Genomic DNA, 21,588 nt, shown 5'->3' with positions numbered 1-21,588 from the left:
CTAACACTCCATCTCCATATTCCTCATGAGCAACTCTCCCTTAGCTGGGCTGACCCTAGGTATTTAAAGAGGCCCGCCCCCTGCCAATCCAAGTTGGGGGATTGGTCAGGGCTCCTTAAAGTACCCCAAGCAGTTCCACCTCCCCTCTGCACCTCTCCTTCCAGAAAACACCAGAACATTCTGGAAAAAAGGTGAGGTCCTGCTGATGCTGCTTGTGAATTACCCATATTTACCCTGAGTCACTCCCAGACCAAGAACAAAACACACCCAGAATTGGCTGACAGCCAAGCCTGGAAGTTGACCTATTCTTACCAAAACACAGTACTACATTTCTAGAACACAAGAGGGTGCTACATAATTAATAATAATTTCAGGTACCTAGCCAGGGTTAAGATTAAGGGAAATAGAAGTGAACATAAGGCAAAATAAAAATTATCTTTTCATTTTTAGATTTTTTTAAAATTCTTTTTAGACCCCTTATTATATTCACTATTTATTTTTATTTTTTTAGATTGCACAGAGATTCCAGCCTGTTAAAACTATGAAGTGGAGACGTATTATGACTATTGGTGAAAATCTTACAGAAGAAAAACTGGACCAAAACAGATATACAGCAAGAATTTAAATCTATGTAAAATGGAAGAATTTTATATTTTCGTATATACTTCATGTCTACTAAAAGGCTGCATTATCTTTTCATTGAATGTAAAAAATATAGATAATATATTGACATAGTAATTAGGTGTATATTTTACCTTTTCCAATCCCTTCTTCCCTCATCAACTTGCTCATGAAATGTTATTTTTAAAAAACCTTTCCATTTTCTTTATGTACCTTATTTTAGACCCAGTGATGTTATCAGTGGGTCTCTGTGCTACCCTGTTCAGTGCAGGCAGTACACTGAAATCATCAGAAGCCCATGTTTCACTACTGTTCTCAAATGCCTTCAGCCTGATGCAAGAAGTGAGATAGCTCTTGGGAGGAGTTATGAAAACAATAAAATACCTTGATATGTGGGTGTCAGCAGTGCCACCTTTCATTACCTTCAAGCTTATGAGGAGGAGGAAGAGAGGGAGCACAGCCCATACCTCCTCCCAGCTCTGTCCTCCTCTCCTTTCCACTTCCAGTGCTGGGCTGACAGAAGTAATGATGCTGCTGTCATGACCCCTGTCATCCTTATAATAGAAGGAACATGCAGCACCCAGGGCAGCCTCACCCCTTGTCCCAGCCCTGGGTTTCAGTCTCGAGCAATGGTCATTGCTAGGCATACTGCAGACTGCCCTGGGTAAGGCCCGCATGAACTTTTGAGCCTCTATAATTACAATAACTGAAATTCAATGAATGATGGGCTAGGAGCAGTTAAGCTGGGAAAGAATGTACTAGATGGTGCTGGATGTTTCCCAGATAAGAAATTAAGTGGGCCCCATCTGACTTGCTGCACCTTCTATTGCACACTGTGGGAGGTTTAACCAGGCCATCGGGACTACCGGGAGTTTCCCGGTGGGCCGATGGCTCAGTGGGCCACTCTGATTTAAGGGGGCTGGTGATGGGCCACTCTGATGTAAGGGGGCTGGTGATGGGACACTCTGATGTAAAGGGGCTGCTGATGGGACACTATGATGTAAAGGGGTGCTGATGGGACACTTGATTTGTAAGGGGGTGCTGATGGGACACTCTGATGTAAGGGGGTGGTGATGGGACACTCTTATGTAAGGGGGCTGCCCATGGGATACTCTGGTGTAAGGGGGCTGGTAATGGGACACTGTGATGTAAGGGGTGCTGAGGGGACACTCTGTTGTAAGGGGGCTGTGATGGGCCACTCTGATGTAAGGGAGTGCTGATGGGACACTCAAAATGTAAGTGGGCCGGTCTGGATGAAATCCAGGGCCAAATTTCTGTCCCAGTCCAGCCCTGGGTTTAATGTGTATAGTGAAATGTGATTAAATCATTTCAGTACAGGGGAGAGGCCTGTACAAATGTGTAAGACTGAAGTTCAGATTAAATTCAGCTAGAATCATCATTTCAAGATAAAAGTTTCATAAACCACAGAGAAAAAAAACAGCACTCATTTTCAGTCACTGATTGTGTTACAATTTAGATTTTTATTTTTGTAGAAATAAGTCCAAAGTGAGAAATATAAAAATATTATAATTGCAGATTGGTTGAACATTAATCCAATACTGCAATTGTCTCTTTGAAATTGCTGGGAACATGCAGTGGGATGTTAGGTGTTGGCATTTCTCTAGACATGCTTTAGATAATAATCTTCTGTAGCACAAATATATCTTTAGAGGGAGCAAATTATCTTTAAATCTACATGTGGGACAAATTTTCAGGTGGTTTTTGGGTACTTGGGGGCAGAAGTGCAACGTTCAGCTCCACTGCCAGCAGCCTTTCAAATTCTGGATGTGGCTGGACACTGTACTTGTATTTAGGGCAATATATGTTCAGAGATGTATGCCCCAAACTTAGGAATTCACTTGCAATCTAAGTTTTTTTGTCCAGCAGCAGTACATGACTCACAAAAAATGTTTGAATGAAAGAGCATAAATTCCCCCCCAAATCTTGTGGAAAGCCTCCCCAAAAAAAGTGAAGGTGCAAAGGTGGGGGTGGAGAGAATTCATATAAATGCCCATGTTTTTATAGTAGGATGTTCAACAAGCTATGGTTAGGTTTTAACAACATTTTTGCCAGTTATATTGCTAGATGTCACAGATTCCAGAGTCTGAATAAATTAGAATTCAAGGCAAACCCTAACCAGTCATAAAAATGTTCCTTCCCCCTCCTAACACCTATGCTTACTAACTTCTGTAAGAGGTGGCTGCAGAGGAGAGAGCACCAACATTGAATGGGTCCTTTGGAAGCCTATGGGTGATATCATTGCTCCCAGGCATTGTCAGTTGTCAAGTACTCCCTTGAAAACAACTGGACCTCCCTGAAAGTAGGTAAGAATATAAATCTTTCTTACACAGGTTAGTCAGCATAGGTGTTCGGAGAGGGGAGGGAGCATTTTTAAGACTACTTAGGTGGTAGATTGGAATTCCACTTTAATGTTCCACTAAAATCTGTACAAAATGATCAAACATGTTACGAAGAGGGAACAGATCCAAATGCATCCTTAATTGCTGTACTTGTGACTGATCAATATATTGCATAAAGGCCCATATGATAGAAGTGATCCCACCAGTTGTGCAAAAGGCTACATCATTTCATAATTTCCCCACATAAATCAGACACACATAAATAAATACACTAACAAATGTGTGTCTTGTTTCTTGTGCTGAATTGCAGGGTTAGCACATTGTGGATAGCTTTTGAACACTGCCAGGATAGTTTGTCATTTATTCAGCGCTATCAGTTGAATAATTCTTAAAAGAATATTAAGAACTCTTCAACTTTTTCCCCAAATACATGAAATAAAACAACTATTCATTTAAGTTTTTGATGGGGGTCTGCACTACTCATACCTTCCTCAGTAAGCATTATTTTAGACACTAAATGGACAGGCTATTCAAGAATTGGGCAACAGGGAAATGCCTCTAAAACTGATTCGTAGTAAGTCAACTTTAAAACCAGGAATTTAGCAGAATCTTCTTTAAACTCATGTTAGTGCAGAGCTGAATCAAGTGAAGATGCTTTAGAATTACATGAGGGTAATTATGATTGCGAAAGCAACAGTTTTCAATTAGTATCGGTTATATGTGCACACACCTACATGAATTTTACATGTAATCTTGTGATCAGTGCAATTATTCTGTTTTGTAATAATGATCTGTTTTACTATTTGTTGTACAGTTTACTTCATAAAATCCACAAACGTTTGCCAGTTTCTGTTTTTAAGTGTCGTTTGAATAGCGTTTGATGCTAAAATAAGCAACATATACCTGTAAATAATTTTTATAGAGCAGATACATTTTTTTTAATGTGTGCAATTTTTGTAAACCTAAACTAAAGAATTTATTTGAAAATATTTATGTGTTCGTTTTTCCTTTTTTTTTCTCTATGCAGTAATTTCTTTTAAATATCTTAACGTGCATGTTTCAATGTTCTTTTTTTAAATGTATTTACTCACTAACTGTAGTTGTTTTGTCCCTGATCGTGAACTTCCATACTCATCTACTTGCTGTGGCCATTACAAACCATATACTTTGTTGGATTTTTTTTAGTTAATGTCCGTGATGGCGTGTATGTCATTGGGAGAGTTTTCCTTCAGCAGATGTGAGGGTCCATTGCATAGCTTGGAACTCTAGCGGGTAAATCTTACTGCTGAAGACTCTGGAACATGTAAGGAACTCGTAACTGATTTAACACATAAATGTCCTAAAATAGTTATGGGTGCAATGAGTTACAGATTTCCTTGTCAAAAGATTTTATTTAGTTACACTAATAGGCATAACATACATGTCAATGAATAAGTGATGACAATTGGAATGAAGCTTGCTATTTACATGAGTAAATGAAAGTACAAAACGTAATATATTACATTATATACCTGTAGTATTGGTGAAGAGATATTAAAAGGGTACAATTTGAATAAAGATAATTAACCAAGCCAACACTTGTAGTTGTGGAGATTCTGTGGATGAAATATTTATACTGAAAGAACAAAGACCTTCAAAAATCATAAGAGGGATGGGAGAGAGAAGATGAGTAAAAAGAGGGGAAGGAAAGGGGAAAGAGAGGAGTAGAGAGGGGAAGAGGTTTACAAGGTTTATCCTGATAGCCAGTGTGTGGTAGAGTAAGGTCCTAAATTAATCCTTTATAATCAACTACCATGGCAGGAGGACAGTCATCTAAGGATAATGGTAAGGAAAATCGAATCCATGGGTGCCACGTGTTTTTGAATTTGGGGATTTGATTACATTCTATAGCTGCCATTTTTGCTTGAATCATGAAGTTATTCATTCTGTGCTTTGTCTCAGCTACCACCAAAGAAGAGGATGTCCATGCTTTTGCCAGAGTTTGTTTTTAGAGACTGTTAAGGAGTTGGACAAAGAGCTTAAACTGTATATGAGTCAAATATACAGGTTTTAAATTAAGCAATGTCATAGTAGGGTCGGGTTGTATTGAAATTTTGAACATTCTGGAGGCAATTGCAAATATATCTTTCCAGAAGGTTTGGGCTATAGGGCAGGCCCACCAAACATGCATTTGTGTGCCCAGGTCCAGACAGCCTTGAAAACAAAGAGCTGAGTAAATTGGAATGAATTTAGCTGTTCTGGAGGATACAAGGTAACAATGGGTCAAAACATTTTAATTGGTTTCAATTGCTAAAATGTTAGGAGAGGATGTTTTAGTTGCCAGCCAAATATGTAACGAAATGTTCCACACTCCGCTTGAGTACTTTGATCATATACCACTTCCTCCCAGTCTGAATATAGATATCAGATATTCCAACCGCTCACAAGCACAAAACTAGACGATACTTGTTTAGTTGCTGCACATGGACTGTTTTATGAGAACCAAAATACAAGTCTTATATGCAGTAGAAGAAGAGCCCCCCCCCCCCCACTCTATATTACTCTTACAATACAACTGTAACCAGAAACCTAATTAACATGAGCTAATTAACTAATCCCTTAAAGCAGGCGATGTGACTCCCTAACTACTCTACACATTATCATACCTCTCAACACAGAACTCTTTCATACAATTGCAGGGTTAATTAGCACAAACAACAATGGATGAAAGACTCTTAGAAGCTGTGGCAAGCCAGACTATACTCATTTACATTATAGAAGACAACAACAGTTGGTGACATTAGCATCTAACAGTATGTGTCCCAACAGTGAGTGAATCAGTCACTATTTCTAATATGGCATATACTGGGTTCCCAGAGTCTGTGTGTCTTGGGGGGACATGGATCTGAATCAAAAGTAACATGACCTCAAGGGTCCCCAGGCGTACAGCTCACAAAGAGCACCCTTCCCCCAAATGCCAGGGCTCATGATTGGTAGGCTGAGAGGCTAGCATTCAGACCCCTCCAAAAGCCTCTGTCCTGGCTAGGTGTGACACAAGTTTCAATTGCTAAAATGTTAGGAGAGGATGTTTTAGTTGTCAGCAAAATAATAGGATTTTTATGTACAGCTTACCTGTAAAATCCTTTTCTTGAGAGTACATCACGGGGAACACAGGAGCTCATTACATAGTGGGTTATATAGTCACCTCTGGTGATTGGACACTGGTTAACCCCAATTAAGGAGAATTCCTCCCCTATATAACCCCTCCCATATGGGAGGCACCTCAGTTTTGTAGCAAAGCAATAGGAAACCACGTAAAACCCAAGAGGGGCGGGAGCCCTGTGTCCCGTGATATACTCTCAAGAAAAGGATTTTACAGGTAAGCTGTATATAAAAATCCTATTTTCTTGATCATACATCACGGGACACAGGAGCTCATTACATAGTGGGATGTCCCAAAGCAATGCTCAGATTGAGTGGAGGGAGACACAGATCATAATTATAGACCGACATGGGCCGGAGGACCTAAACTGCAGCCTGCAGTACACTGCGCCCAAAGGCGATATCCTCTTGCCCTCTGACATCCACCTGATAGAATCTGGTGAATGTGTGGACTGATGACCAAGTTGCAGCCTTACAGATCTGAGCCAGGGAGGCCTGGTGATGCACTGCCCAAGAAGCACTTACAGCCCTAGTAGAGTGCGCTTTCACTTGAAAAGGAGGTGATTTTCCCTTTAACACTATAGGCCTGAGAAATAATCTGTCTAATCCACCTTGAGAGAGTGGATTTTGATGCCGCCTGGCCCTTCCTAGGGCCTTCCGACAAAATAAATAAGCAATCAGTTTTCCTTATCTAAGCCGTTGCTTGAAGATAGATACTGATTGCCCTAACCACATCCAAAGTGTGCAAAGATTCTTCTTCTGCGGACTGTGGGTCCGGAAAAAAGGATGGTAGGATTACATCTTGATTCAAATGGAATCCCGAAACCTGTTGGGGCGCATGACCACCTGGTCCTTATGAACAATTGAATACGGCTCTTTGCTGGAGAGAGCTACTAGTTCTGACACTCTTCTAGCCGTGGATATGGCTACCAAGAAAACCAATTTTTTGGTCAAAAGAACTAATGAAGCCAGATGCAAAGGTTCAAAAGGTTGCCCCTGCAAAGCCGAGAGAACCAAATTCAGATCCCATGGGCATACCGGAGTTTTGACTGGCGGCCTTATCCGCATAGCCCCCTGGATGAAAGCCCGCACCAGGGAATGCGATGCATGTGACTTCTGAAAAAACACTGACAAGGCCGAAATCTGCACCTTGATAGTGCTTACGGCCAAATTCATTTCTAGGCCTGACTGGAGGAAGGCCAAGATCCTGCTAATGACATACTTTCTAGGATGCCATTCCCTGAGTTCACACCAGGAAACATATGCCCTCCAGATTTTGTAGTAAATAAGCCTGTAGGCCGGCTTTCTGGCATTAACCAGAGTAGAAAGGACTGGCCCCGAAAGCCCACGGTCTCTCAGAATGTGGGTCTCAGCAGCCAAACCGTCAAATTCAGACTGTGTAAAGCAGGATGGTAAATAGGACCCTGTGAGAGCAGATCTGGCCGGAGAGGGAGGATCCACGGCCTGCCCACTGCCAACTTCATGATCTCTGCGTACCACGGTTGCCTGGGCCAAGCCGGGGCTACCAAAAGAACCGATTTTGTCTCCCTTTTGACTCTTCCCAGGAACCGCGACAGAAGCGGGCACGGGGGGAAGGCATAAATTAGATTGTACTGATCCCAGGGAACTGTCAGAGCATCTGACCCCTGAGCAAGTGTATCTCTTGTTCTTGACACGAATTTGTCCAGTTTTCTGTTGAACCTGGACGCAAACAGATCTACGTCTGGAGTACCCCACCTGCAACATATGTCCCAAAACACGTCGGGGTGCAGAGCCCATTCTCCTGGGCACAACTGCTGGTGGCTCAGAAAGTCCGTCTGCCAATTTTTCACTCCTGGAATGAAGACTGCAGAAAGGCATGGAACATGCTTTTCTGCCCAGACAAGTATGCGATTCACCTCTTTTTGGGCAACCAGACTCCTGGTACTGCCCTGGTGATTGATATAGGCCACTGCTGTGGCATTGTCCGACTGAACCCGAACAGGGAGACCCCGTAGTCTGGAAGACCACTTTATGAGAGCCATATAAACTGCCCGGATCTCCAAGACATTTATGGGCAATAGCTTCTCGATCGCAGACCATTTCCCCTGCGAGCACGTCTCCTCCAACACTGCTCCCCAGCCTGTCGGGTTGGCATCTGTCGTAATAACCTTCCATGGAAGAGGAAGAAATGTTTTGCCTTTCAGCAAATCCTCGGTTTGTAACCACCAGACGAGACTCTTGCGTGTCCCTGGGGATAGACGCATAGGAAGATCCAAGGATTGGGGCTTCCTGTTCCAAGCCGCAAGGATGCATCTTTGCAGAGGCCTTGAGTGGAACTGGGCAAATGGAACGGCCTCGAAGGAGGCGACCATTTTCCCTAACAGTCTCATGCACAACTGAATGGGGGAAGATCTCCTGCCCAGAATTAGGCGCACCAGATCCCCGATGGCCAAGGCTTTTGGCCTTGGAAGAAACACCTTGCCCTGAGCGGTGTCGATAAACATACCCAGGTATTCCAACCTGGTAGCAGGCTGTAGGGACAACTTTTCTAGGTTTATAATCCAACCTAGGCGTTCCAGGTGTTCTAGCGTTCTGGAAACACTGTGGTTCAGGAACGTTACTGTTTTCTCCATGAGAAGCAAGTTGTCTAGATAAGCCATGACGGCTATACCCTGAGCTCTTAGGTTTGCCAAGAGAGGGTCCAGAATCTTTGTGAAGACTCGAGGGGCCGTAGTGAGCCCGAACGGTAAGGCCACAAATTGAAAATGGCGCCGCTCTACCGCGAACCTTAGATACTTTTGGTGTGCGGAAAAAATTGGCACATGGAGATATGCATCCTTGATGTTTATTGATGCCATAAACTCTCCCCCTTGCAGGGAGGAGACCACAGTGCAAATTGACTGCATTCGGAAGGACCGGATGCGTAAAAACCGGTTCAGATCCTTCAGATCCAGGATAGGTCTGACACTTCCATTTGGCTTCAGAACGGTGAAGAAATTCGAGTAAAACCCTGAACCCTGTTCTTTTGGGTCCACTTCTACTATCATCCCCTGGGATAGTAAGTGATCTAAGGCCAGAAATAGCGTTTTTTGCTTTACTGGGTCCCTGGGGATCCTTGACCTTAGAAAGCGAGAAGGTGGAATCTCCTGAAACTCTAGCTTGTAGCCCAGAGATACTGAAGAGATCACCCACTTGTCCCGGATCTCTTCCCGCCAGGCTTCCGCAAACTGCCGAAGCCTTCCCCCCACTCAGCCGACCGGGGGCGCCCCTTCACAAGGAAGCTTTTGGGCTCTGCTTGGCAGGCTTTCGCCCCCAAGTCTTTTTCTGCCCCTGGGCCTGGCCCTGAGCCTTTCCTTTAGAGGAGGGTTGAGAAGGCTGTCGCCACTGCTTAGAGCTTGATGCTCCGGGAGAGAGAGAACCCCTAAATGATGGACGTTTGCTCCTTTTGACTGGAAGGAGAGTAGAAATTTTTGGACGAATTTGTCTAATTCTTCTCCAAACGTTTCCCTTTAAACGGGAACCCAATCAAATGCTTCTTGCATGATAGCTCAGCTGCCCAATTCTTTAGCCATAGGGGCCCTTTGCATGTGTACCAACAGGAGAGACAAACGAGATGCTTGTTGGACAGAATCCAAAATCGCATCAATCATGAAACACAGAATTTGAAACACAGAATTTGAGGTATTTCTGCGTAATTCTCTACTTCCTCACTGGGAAGGAGGCCAAGCATCTGCTTAACCTGTTCCTTGAGGAACTGACACAACCCCACGGCTGCGACTGTAGGTTGCACTACAGCGCCAGTCATGGAAAAGGAGGCTTTTAATAATGTTTCCAACCTCTTATCAGTTGGATCTTTAAATACCTGAGCATTATCCAACGGACAGGTCAGGCTTTTATTCACACAAGAAACAGCCGCATCGACAGATGGGACCCCCCATTTCTTGGTGAAACTTTCCTCCAGAGGATAATGCATAGAAAACCTTTTAGGAGGAGCAAACAGTTTATCGGGATGTCCCCAATCCTCATACAACAATTTATCCATTAAGGGATGAATTGGAAAGGAAAAAGCAGTCTGTGGGACTTTCCTGACTCCCAGGGAAGAAACAGAGGACCTAGCGACTTCAGCAGCAGGTATTCTGAATGTGGTACGCACCAATTCAGTATAATACTGTACCTGTTTTCTGAGCGCCTGGGAGGAGGGGACTCTCTCCTCTTCCTCTGATTCCTCTGACTGCTCAAGATCCCTGTCCCAAGATAGGGATCTCTCCTCATTGTCAGAAGAATCATCTGAAAGAGGAATCTCAGCAGAGAGAAGGGATCTACCCCTTTTCCTGCTATCTTTCAGGGAAGCAGAAATAAAATTCATGATTCTCCCTTCAAAACCCTCCAATGTAGCCCTAAGGGAGTCCTCAGTGACGTATAGCGGGGCTGAGACATTAGGAGAGGCTGCAAAACCTGACAGAGGCACTGACTCATCCTGTGAGGCTGGCTCCAGTCTTGCAGGGGGGGATGGTAACTTACAGGCATTTTTAGAACCCCTGGACCTAGGCGGTGATTTACCAGTGCCCTTGTTACCTCCCCCTGAGACCCTCTTATGAGGAGACATAGTCCTAAGCTACAAAGCAGAGGTACTAGTATAAAGTGCAATCACTGTTGTGCTTAAAGTCTCACAATAAATATATATGCTTAATATTGCACAACCTGATGCTGAGTAGGTGTCTAAGGTTTGCCTGGATCCAATCCCTTGGGATGCTTACCGCCCACAGCTCCTGTGTCTCACACAGCTCCCTGACGCCCTGGGCTTTTAAATCTGGCGCCTGCGCAGTACAGCGCCGTGCACACCAACGTGCACGGCTCACAACTACACTCCCCCCTCCTCCATTAGCCCGGGAGTGAGCTCGGCGCACGTACGCGAGAACTGCCGGAATCCAGGGGGGTAAAGGAATCTCCATCAGAGCTGCGTGGGACCCCCAGACTACGTGGGACCCCTGCATTACCTTATTGTGGCAGGGACTGCAGTGGAGACGTGAGACCTCTGGAGAACCAGGCTTCACTGAGCGTGTGTACTGAAAGGCATGTAAGTATGCATCAGGCTGCTCTTAGGCCGCGTACACACGGGCGGACTGTTCGCCCAACTTTGTCCGCTGAACAGTGTTTGGGCGGACAGTCCGCTCGTGTGTGGGCTTTCAGCGGACAGTTTCAGCGGACAGTTGGACGGACAAGGTTTTTCGGAATTTCCGAAAAACTGTCCGCTGAAACCTTGTTTGAGCGAACAGTCCGCCCGTGTGTAGGCTTGTTCGTCAAACAAAGTTGCGCGCATGCTCAGAAAGGATTTTCACGCCGAAAGCTATAATGCAGTGTATAGGATGTCGTATTTTTCGTCCCGTCGTACGTGCCGTTCACGTCATCGCGCACGGTTTCAGCAAACTGTTCGTCCGTCGTGTGTGGCCATGTCCGTCCATGCTAAGTTTGAGCGGACTGTTTGCCGAAACTGTTGGACGGACAAAGTTGGGCGAACAGTCCGCGCGTGTGTACGCGGCCTTACTCCCTCTAGTGGTGGAAACCAGGTAAGACATACTACTACTAAAATGAAGAAACCAATAATATAATTATATATAGGATTAACTTCCCTTACCTGTCCTTGCCGCAGGAATTGCTGAAACAGACAGATTCCAGTCTTCACCCATCACGGCGGGCAGAGTTGTGCCAACTTCCAGGTTTTTTTGGGGTTCTTTCTCAGAAGAACCTCCTACCTGGACCTTGTAAAAGCCTCTGCCAGAAACTTTCGTGCCACTATGTAAACAGTACACCAAGTCTGGTTTTCACAGAGCCCAGTCTTCCAATAGGAGAGGACTTACAGGCCAAACCTTGTTTCTTCGGATGACGAGGCCCAGGTACCATACCATCTTGGACCAGGTACCATACCATCTCGGCCCGAGATATGGATCTGGTTTGTTGTAGCCCTTAGGCCCCCGCAGGGACCTGCACAGAGCTTTCTTCATAGCACATGTTTTACGTGACCAACCACCATAGACACTGGCGAAAAAACTGAGGTGCCTCCCATATGGGAGGGGTTATATAGGGGAGGAATTCTCCTTAATTGGGGTTAACCAGTGTCCAATAACCAGAGGTGACTATATAACCCACTATGTAATGAGCTCCTGTGTCCCGTGATGTATGATCAAGAAATCCTAGTATTCTTTATCATTAGGAATTCGCCCAAGGTCCTCCTCCCATTTCTGAGTGTAAGATGGTTTGTCTTAGTTGGGTTTAATTAGTAACTGGGAATAAAGAGAAGAGATTATTTCTTTGGTGTGTGGGTCTTTTTTACATGTGGCTTCGAAGTTTGTAACTTGATTCAGAGGTGTGTCTGGGTTTGTATAAGGTGTGAAGACGTTTTTGATTTGAAGGTATTGGAATATTTCCGATTGAGGTAATCCGAAGGTCTTACACGGATCCTGGAAAGGGATAATGTTTGAAGATGTCAAGCCCATACTTTGAATGACTTGGGGAAGATCCATGCTAGCTAGGTGATAGCCTCCTAGTTCCAGTTATTGTTGGGTCCGATCTGATGTAAAAGGGCAAATAGGAGGAGGGAGAGTGGGCATCCCTGATGTGTGCTTCTTTCTATTTTAAAGGAGTCTGATTTGTAACCTGCGTATTTTATGTATGCTCGAGGTCTGTTGTAGAGTGCGTTTAGTAAAATGGGAGTCAAAACCCCATTTCTGGAGGGTGTGTAGCAAATAGGGACAAGAAACAGAATCAAACGCTTTCCTGATATCAAGGGAAAGGAAGCAAGAGGGGAATGCGGCGAGTTTTGGCAAAGTGCGCCAAGAGGACTGCAAGGCACGCAGTCAAGGTTTAGAAGGGAAATGGGGTGATAATTTGCGTAGGATTTATTATTGGAGTTAGGTTAAGGTATCATACAGATAATTGCCATTAGCGATTCTTGTTTAAAGGAATATCCTTCTAGTATTATATTAAAAGCTTTGACTAGGAGTGGAGAGTCTCTGCAAATGTATGATAATATATGGCTGCAAAACCATCAGGACCTGGTCTTTTGTTTAATTTTAGTTCTTTAATTATTTTTGCTACATTATCCACTATGATGGGCTCTTCAAGATGAGTTCTTTGGGTCTGGCTTAATTCAGGAAGATTTCATTTTGAAACAAAGGCGTCTGCTTCAGTAGAGTTAAATTCTTTTGCTGCAGAGTATAAAGAGGCTAAATGGGATCGGAATTTATTTAGACTATTTTAACAGGGTTGCAGGTGTAATTATCTTTTGACAATTTGAGTCGGATTGGTTTAGTTTGTTTATTTAGGGAATTCAGAGCACGTGCCAAGTAAGTGTGAGGCTTATTAGCCTTCGTATAGAAGAGATGTCTAGAATGGCGCAAGGATTTATCTACATTTTCTGTGAGGAATAGATCATATTCCAGACGGGCCTTTTCTAATCAAGTTTTTGTGGCTCAGGAGGGGTTATCTTGACAGATTACAAAAGCAGTGTTGTATTATAGCTGAAATTTTAATTTTAAGATTTCTTTGTTCATGCTTAAATATTGCAGATTGTCGCTAAAATACCCCACGTAGCACTGGCTTATGTGCTTCTCAGAGAGTTAGTGGAGAAATTTCAGGGCAGGTGTTTTGTATCAGATATTCTTTTAGGGCTTTTTCAATTATTAGGCAATGAGATGAGGTTTTTAAGCAAGATGTTGGGGAGGTACCAAGATGAGTCATGTGCTTTAGGTATAGTGGATGCTATAGTAGTATAGACCACGCTATGATCTGACAAAGGGATTGGGATTATGTTTGATGTAAGAATCTCAAGTATCATACCAATAGTTAGAAATATATGGTCAATACATGAGGAGAAGCTTTGGTGTGGGTGAGAGTAATAAGTATATTTTCTTTTAGCCGGATTATTTTCTCTCCAAGAGTCAACTAAGTTGTGTCTCGACAGAAGTTGGGAAAATAATTGCTTGAATGGGCTTCTTAGTGGGATAAATGGTGATTTATCTAGGAAAGGGAGGAGTAGAGATGGCCTTACGGTTCGTCCAGCGGTCGGTTCGCGGCGAACTTTTCTCATTCGCGATTCTCCAAACCGGCGACTTCTGGCGCTGTTCACGGCGGACATATTCGTTTACATTGTGAAGAACTTTGACCCATGACACATCCATCATTTCAGCACATGGACATATGCCCTACCTTTTAAATAGACCTTTTGTCAGTGTAGGGAAAGGACGCTGTGTGGAGCAGGGACAGTCAGTCTGTAATCACTAGCTATTACTATTAGGTCCACAAAAGTCCTTTTAAGGACTGGTATAGGTGTACAGTATATAGGGTTGTAAAACACTGATAATATACTTTCTTTCAAATATAGAAAGCATATTATAGTGCACTGCAGTGCTGACTGATTCTGCAGCTGTTTTCTCTCAGTGTACTGACAGTTTTGTGTTTGGAGCAGGGACAGTTTGCAATTCACTAGCTACTACCTAGCTACTATTAGGTCTACAAAGGTCCTTTTAAGGACTGGTATAGGTGTACAGTATATAGGGTTGTAATACACGTATAATATACTTTCTTTCAAATATAGAAAGGATATTATAGTGCACTGCAGTGCTGCTGACCGATTCTGCAGCTGTCGTTTCTCAGTGTAGGGGCAGTTTGGTGTTTGGAGCAGGGACAGTCTGCAATTCACTAGCTACTAGCTAGCTACTGTTAGGTCCACAAAGGTCCTTTTAAGGACTGGTGTAGGTGTACTATTTGGTGTGCAGTATATAGGGGTGTAATACACATATAAAATACTTTCAAATATAGAAAGCATAGTATAGTGCATTTCCACTGTGCAGCATTGTGACTGCTGAGCGGTTCTACAAAGAGTGACAAACGCAATTAGAAAAAAGTATTATAACTGGTGTGATAGACCAGTGGCCCCCCAAAACGACAGATTGAAGCAGGGTGTTGTATACCTTCTTCCACATATACTGCACTTCTCTAGAGACTTTTGTCACAGGGTCATTTAAAAAATGACAGGCAGAGGAAGAGGCAGCCCTTCCGCAGGGGTGGTAGGGGTAGGGCAGGAGCAACAGGCTTGAGCCAAAGTGGCAAATTGCAGAAGGTGCTAGTATCAGTGCTTTCTATCTCGGTGCTGGTGTCAGTGCTCTCTATCACGGTGCTGGTGTTAGTACTCCCTATCACGGTGCTGGTGTCAGTGCTCTCTATCATGGTGCTGGTGTCAGTACACTCTATCACGGTGCTGGTGTCAGTGCTCTCTATCTCGGTGCTGGTGTCAGTGCTCTCTATCACGGTGCTGGTGTCAGTGCTCTCTATCACGGTGCTGGTGTCAGTGCTCTCTATCTCGGTACTGGTGTCAGTGCTCTCTATCACGGTGCTGGTGTCAGTGCTCTCTATCTTGGTGCCGGTGTCAGTGCTCTCTATCTCAGCGCTGGTGTCAGTGCTCTCTATCACTGTGCTGGTGTCAGTGCTCTCTATCTCGGTGCTAGCATCAGTGCTCTCTATCTCAGTGCTAGCGTCAGTGCTCTCTATCTCGGTGCTGGTGTCAGTGCTCTCTGTCACAGTGCTGGCGTCAGTGCTCTCTATCTCGGTGCTGGTGTCAGTGCTCTCTATCTCGGTGCTGGTGTCAGTGCTCTCTATCACGGTGCTGGTGTCAGTGCTCTCTATCACGGTGCTGGTGTCAGTGCTCTCTATCTCGGTGCTGGTGTCAGTGCTCAGTCTCTATCGCAGTGCTGGTGTCAGTGTTCTATCTCAGTGCTGGTGTCAGTGAGGGAGATAGCAGCGGAGAAGCCAATCAGCAGGCAGAGGATTAGCACTGGACTGGCACCTCCGGACCACCGCAGTGGAGCCCTGCATAGGTGGGGTAAGGGCTGGACAGAGGGAGGGGTCAGGGGCTCAAGCACAGGTTGGCACACTGGGACACTGGCACAGGACTGCGCTGCCCTGACTGTGGCATTTATCATCTCCTGCACCCCCTTCATAGCCTGGTCTGACCTTGCCTCTCCTCCATGGCCTTCATGCGCTCCTGAATTGACAAAATTTCACAGATAAAAAAAGAATGCTTGTCGTTGTCGAACCCAGATTCACTTAATACTTCTGGTATGTCAGTGTCCATGTTTTGGGACTATGTGTGCACAGCTAGTAAGTATTTTGTGGCTAAAAATATGACCTGGAGGTTTTTAAGGTTCATCTGCCATTGAAGTGAATGGGGTCGCTGCGAACCTTGCGGTTCGCGAACATTTGGGCACGTTCACGGATCACGTTCGCGAAACGTCCCATCGGAAGTTCGTCACTAGGGAGGAGGACCTGGTTCGAATCTCCACACATTCCCATCTTGTGTGGGGATAACACTTGGAGAAGGTGTGATAGAAAAGGTGTTGGTTGTTTGTTTGGAGCATAATATGAGACAATTGTGACTGCTGTGTCCATAATGTGTCCCGTGAGAATAATATATCTTCCTTCGGAGTCTTTCATTTCTGATTTAGAAGTAAATGGGATAGAGTGTTGAAAAGCTATAAGGGTTTGGTGGTAGCTGAGGCCGTGAAAATTTGCGGCGTGGAGATCACTGTAAAGTGAGTTTCCTATAAGCATACTATATGTGCTTTCTGTATTTGAAAGAAAGGGAACACTTTAGTGCATTTCTGCTGAACATTCAGGAACAGAATGTTTAAGGGTGCCATGATAGGTGATAAGGGAGATACCTGTAGCACTCACCACTTCTCACAAGTTTCTGACTGGATGGATCAGTGTAAGTAAACAAGAAGGAGGGGGCAGATGAGGCAGAGGTGGCCTGAGGGTGGTCTAAAGAAAGGGAAAAACATGTAACATATGAGGTAAGATATAATACTGCAAGAATCCATTTTTGAAGAAATCCGATAGTTGCCCGTGATAAGGGAAAAAATTCCATATCAGGGGAAAAAAAGGGCATTGTCAATCGTCCACATATTAATAGTGGGTGATCGAGGGAGGCAAAGTTGGGCACCCCGAACTACTGCGTGAATAGGAAAAGCCCTATAAAAAGGAACATCCTTAGGATGTATAGAAACATAGCCTGCATGGCCATAAATAGATGCTGGGTTATCTCTGGTTGATCATATAGGGAGGAGCTGTAGGTTATATAATCTGCTTTTTACTTACTACCGATAATAGCAAGTTGTATTGGGGGTATTATGTGAGAGGAGGGGGGGTAGGGAAATGGGGGGCAGAATAGGGATCGGGGGAAGACTGAGCAAGCGGAGCCAAATCTGCCCAGAAATACAATTATGAACTTAGTTAACATAATCATATTGGTATAATAGTGGGAGTAGAGGAGGATGACATCTAGTCTAACCTGCAGCGAGTAAAACTGCATATGAACTAATCGATAACAATTGCGTAATAATTATAAACATATATAACTAGAATTTGAACACATGGAGAAAGTTAATACCTAGAATGAGTGGTGAATCTAGAATGGATAAAGAGGTAAGTGATTAGTAACCTGTATTCTAAGGACTATTAGATAATAGGGTGTATCTCTACATGTTGTATTAAGAGAGAACGTTCTATTTAGTATCATGTTTAGTCTATAAAGTAAGCGGGCAGAAAATGCTTGCAAGGATAATAGGTAACCAAGTAATAAAACTAAGGAGTCTTTCCAGAATGAGTTTCAAAATTAGACCGTATGGAATGTTCCGGCAATAAGCCTTGTTTGGCTATGTGATGGTCTTTCATCGTCTAAACTCTGAATGAGTGGGTGAAGAAGTGGAGAGCTCAGCAGTAACGGGGGGTAGCATACGTTGTCAGTCCATGGAGTCTTCTTGATACAAAAGAAGGGAAGGCTAAACGACTTCTCTTATGGGCATGTTGGTTCCTGTTTTTCTCATAAGATTGGAAAGGATTGCATGAGGAAGAAGAGGTTGGCCTTCTGCTAGAAAAGCTGGTAACGTGTGAGTTTTCCACTAGATGAAGGTCTTGTACTGCTTGTTGTAATTCTTCTGAAGATTTACAGGTAAACTTTGAGCCTTGGTATGTAAAACTGATGGAAAGCGGGAATCCCCATTGGTAAGTGATACAATGGTTTTGCAGCACTGTAAGGTCAGGTTTCTATGAATGCCATTTGTTAACCACTTCCCACCCGGACAAGGTATATAAACGGCCAGGTGGGCACTCTCTCTTGAGTGGAAGTTCAGGAACTTCCCTCAGAAGGAGGCGGATCGCGCATGTGCCTGAGCAGTGGCACGATCCTGATGTGCTTGTGCCACCTGGACACAGCACATCTCCGATCGCCAGGAGGGCTCTGTGATGGGCCCTTCTGATCACATGACGGCCATGTCCAATCATAGCCGTCATGTGATGTAAACACAGAGCCGGTTGCTAGGCAATCGGCTCTCCTCTCCTCACACGGAAGTTGTCTGTGAGAAGAGAGCAGATCGCTGCAGCCAGCTGGTGATCAGTGAGTATGTGCGTTTTTTTACAGCTTTTTACTCACTGATCACCAACCTAGTGTAAATACATGTCACCAAACAGTGTAAACACACATGTCTCCAAAACACATGTCCCCAAATAATAAAAACACATGTTCCCCACATATGTCCAACTAAAATCACATGTCCCAATGATTATCTGCACACATATGTCTGTGATCACCTGCGGACATCTGTACATGATCATTTGTGTACATATGTCTGTGATCACACAAACCAATTATTATACACTTAACAGAATTTTTTTACCAAAAACATGTAGCATGGATTTCTTTTAAAATATAAAGAAGAAAATATATATTTTTTTCAAATTTTCGCTCTCTTTTTTTGCTTATATCGCAAAAAATTAAAAACGGGGTTGTGAATAAATACCACCAAAAGAAAGCTCTATTTGTGTGAACAAAATGATAAAAATTTCATTTGGGTGCAGTGTAGCATGACTGCGCAATTGTCATTGAAAGTGCAAGAGCGCTTAAAGCTGAATAATAAGTCAGTAATTAGCTGAATTAATAAGTCAGCTGAATGATAAGTCAGTAAATAGTTGATAATTATGACCCTGGAAGGTTAAGGCAGTTTTTTCCATGGCTGCTGCTAATAATTGCTCTTTCGTGCAATAGTAACGACATTTTGCGATTATATTGCATGGACGGCCATCTGTTTTTTTTGGGCATGAGGGCCTGATGAACTCTGTCCATTACCAGGCATTCTATTGGTAAAGCCGGCTGGAGTTCTTTGAATAGGGCCGTTATGGTTGATTGCAAATCAATTACTGTTTCTGGGATTCCTCTAATGTGGAGATTGGAACCTCTGGCTCTGTTCTCCTAGTCTTCCAGCCTGGAATGTAGTATTACATTTTCTTCTTTGAGATGTTCCATTTCTGCTATATTATCTTGTGCTGAAATTTCAATCTCATCTACTCTAAGTTCTAATGCTTCTGTACGGTTACCCAATTCTCTTATTTCTTTTGTGAGACTATTTGTAATGTTCTCTGATGTTTGTTTCAGTGCTTTTTGCAGCATATGTTCAAATTGCTTTAAAAGTTGGGGGAGAAGAGAATTCTTGTGGAGAGTCTTGTGAGGGATATAGTTCAGTGTCCGACTCTCCTGGAGAGTTTGGTTGCAAAAGTTTTTGCTTCTGTTTGTGAGAGCGCGCTGAGGTGCTGTGTGAGGCAGGTGCCAGTGCCATTTTAGCTGCAGTTCGCATATGTGTCTCCTTGATGGAGGAGTTTTTAAACTTGGTGAGGTTGCCTCCCAACACCATTTTATGTGTCCCAAACAGAGCTCCGGGTCACAGGAGTAAGCAGGAGAAGAGGGTAAGTTTTGTGCTGGTGGATTCTTTCTTTACTGCGGCTTTTCCTCAGTCACGGAGTGGAGCTCTAGCAGCGCATTACTGCTCTGTTAGACTTTGCGCATTTGCCCCATGAGTGAGTTACAGATTTAACCAAAAAGTCGTTTTATGGGGGTTATGACTTTTTTTTAATGGCTTTAGAGAAATGTTTCTAGTTTGTCTATGCTCTCCACCCCTTTTGGACCTGTAAAGGCATTTGAAGATATAAAGTGGAATGGGGCATCACTCATTCATTTTTTTATTTTTATTTTTTATTTTATGTGCAGAGTTGCAATGATGACAAGGTGTATACAGGAGGGTAACTGGGAACTTATTTTTTCAGATAGCACCAGTTAGGGAACTAAAAATTTTTTAGCACCTGAACATAGCAGAGTAAATGCTGACAGACTGCTCCTCTTTTGTCTCTTCTTTTGTCAATACATTGCACTTGTAAGTAGGAGAAAAAGCCCTTATGCTCTTATTTCCCAAAAAATTTATTTTTAATTGCCATCATTCATCTGAGCAGCAAAATAGATAGATAGTGTGCTACTAATATGAGCCGTATGTACCTCATGTCTAGTATTGCACTACACAGCTGTATATAGGAGAAAAACAAAGTTACACTCATTCTTCCTTCTTCTAACACATAAATCAAAGGTGAAGATGATCTTCTTGGCACTGAGAACTTGGTGGTCTTTTTTTCAGGGTATTCAAAAATAGAGCTTTCTTTTAGTGGTATTTAATCACCACTGGGATTTTTATTTTTGCTACATAACCTAAAAAATACCAAAAATTGAGAAAAAAACACACATATCTTAGCTTCTGTTATAAGATTTTGCAAACAAATAATCTTTCTTCATAAATTTAGGCCAAAATATATTATGCTACATTTATTTGGTAAAAATAACCCAAATCAGCATTTATTATTTACTCTGTGTGAATGTTAAAGAGTCTGCAAACTGTGGTCTATACAGTATATTTGGAAATTGCTCAGTCCTTATGTACTGATGACATTTCTAATTTCTTAAGGTCTTAAAATGCCAAGACAGTGCAAATACTCCCCAAATGGCCCCTTTTTGGAAAGTAGGCAGTTCAAGTAGATGGTATTTGGTAAGAGGTATGCAAGTTTTTTTAAGTTGTAATTTTATGTCACAATATTTTTACAAATGAAGAAATTAAATCATTTTTTATTTCACAAATGCATGCTGTCACCTGTGTAGTGCATCATTATCATATGACTGGTGTGGCAGTGATTAGGGATACTGATGACCGAATGTAAAAATAATTAATATATATTTATTTTAGATACTGTTATCATAGTAGTTCAGTGTCCCCATAGTGACACTGACTCTGGGAGGGTGGGGGGCGTTCTTGAATTATTATTTTTCTTTTACACTATTATTGCTTATTATTGCTCTGTTATAAGCAATAGTTTTAGTTGTCATGAATGGCTTTCATTGATGACAGCTTGCTTACTATTGTGATCTGTGATTGGCCCAGGTTTCATGTGATAAATGGAAGCCATTCATGACTGTATTGCTTAAGTGTAATCATGTGATTGCTAAGATTGATCATAGCGATTACATGATACCCCGGCAGCTCACAGTGGCCAGGTACCAAGCGCCATGATCCGTACATTGCAGTGCCTGCAGCTGATGTCCGCTCGCAGTCAAATTACT

General features: G+C 43.2%; 1 protein-coding gene across 1 annotated transcript in view; it reads left to right on the top strand.

Annotated features, from left to right (window-relative positions):
• TMEM238 (transmembrane protein 238) overlaps positions 1-3,970 on the top strand; it is a 33,601-nt gene extending 29,631 nt beyond the window's left edge. The window contains exon 2 of the mRNA XM_077457283.1: positions 512-3,970. The gene's annotated coding sequence lies outside the window, so the exon portion shown is untranslated. The remainder of the gene's footprint in view (positions 1-511) is intronic.
• The last annotated feature ends 17,618 nt before the right edge of the window (positions 3,971-21,588 follow it).

Source organism: Lithobates pipiens, unplaced genomic scaffold (genome assembly GCF_037356315.1).
Source record: "Lithobates pipiens isolate NorthernLeopardFrog02 unplaced genomic scaffold, aLitPip1_a1.2 Scaffold_27, whole genome shotgun sequence".
NCBI lineage: Eukaryota > Metazoa > Chordata > Amphibia > Anura > Ranidae > Lithobates > Lithobates pipiens.
The sequence above is the reverse complement of the archived record's forward strand: the minus strand, read 5'-3'. Positions and strand labels throughout refer to the sequence as shown.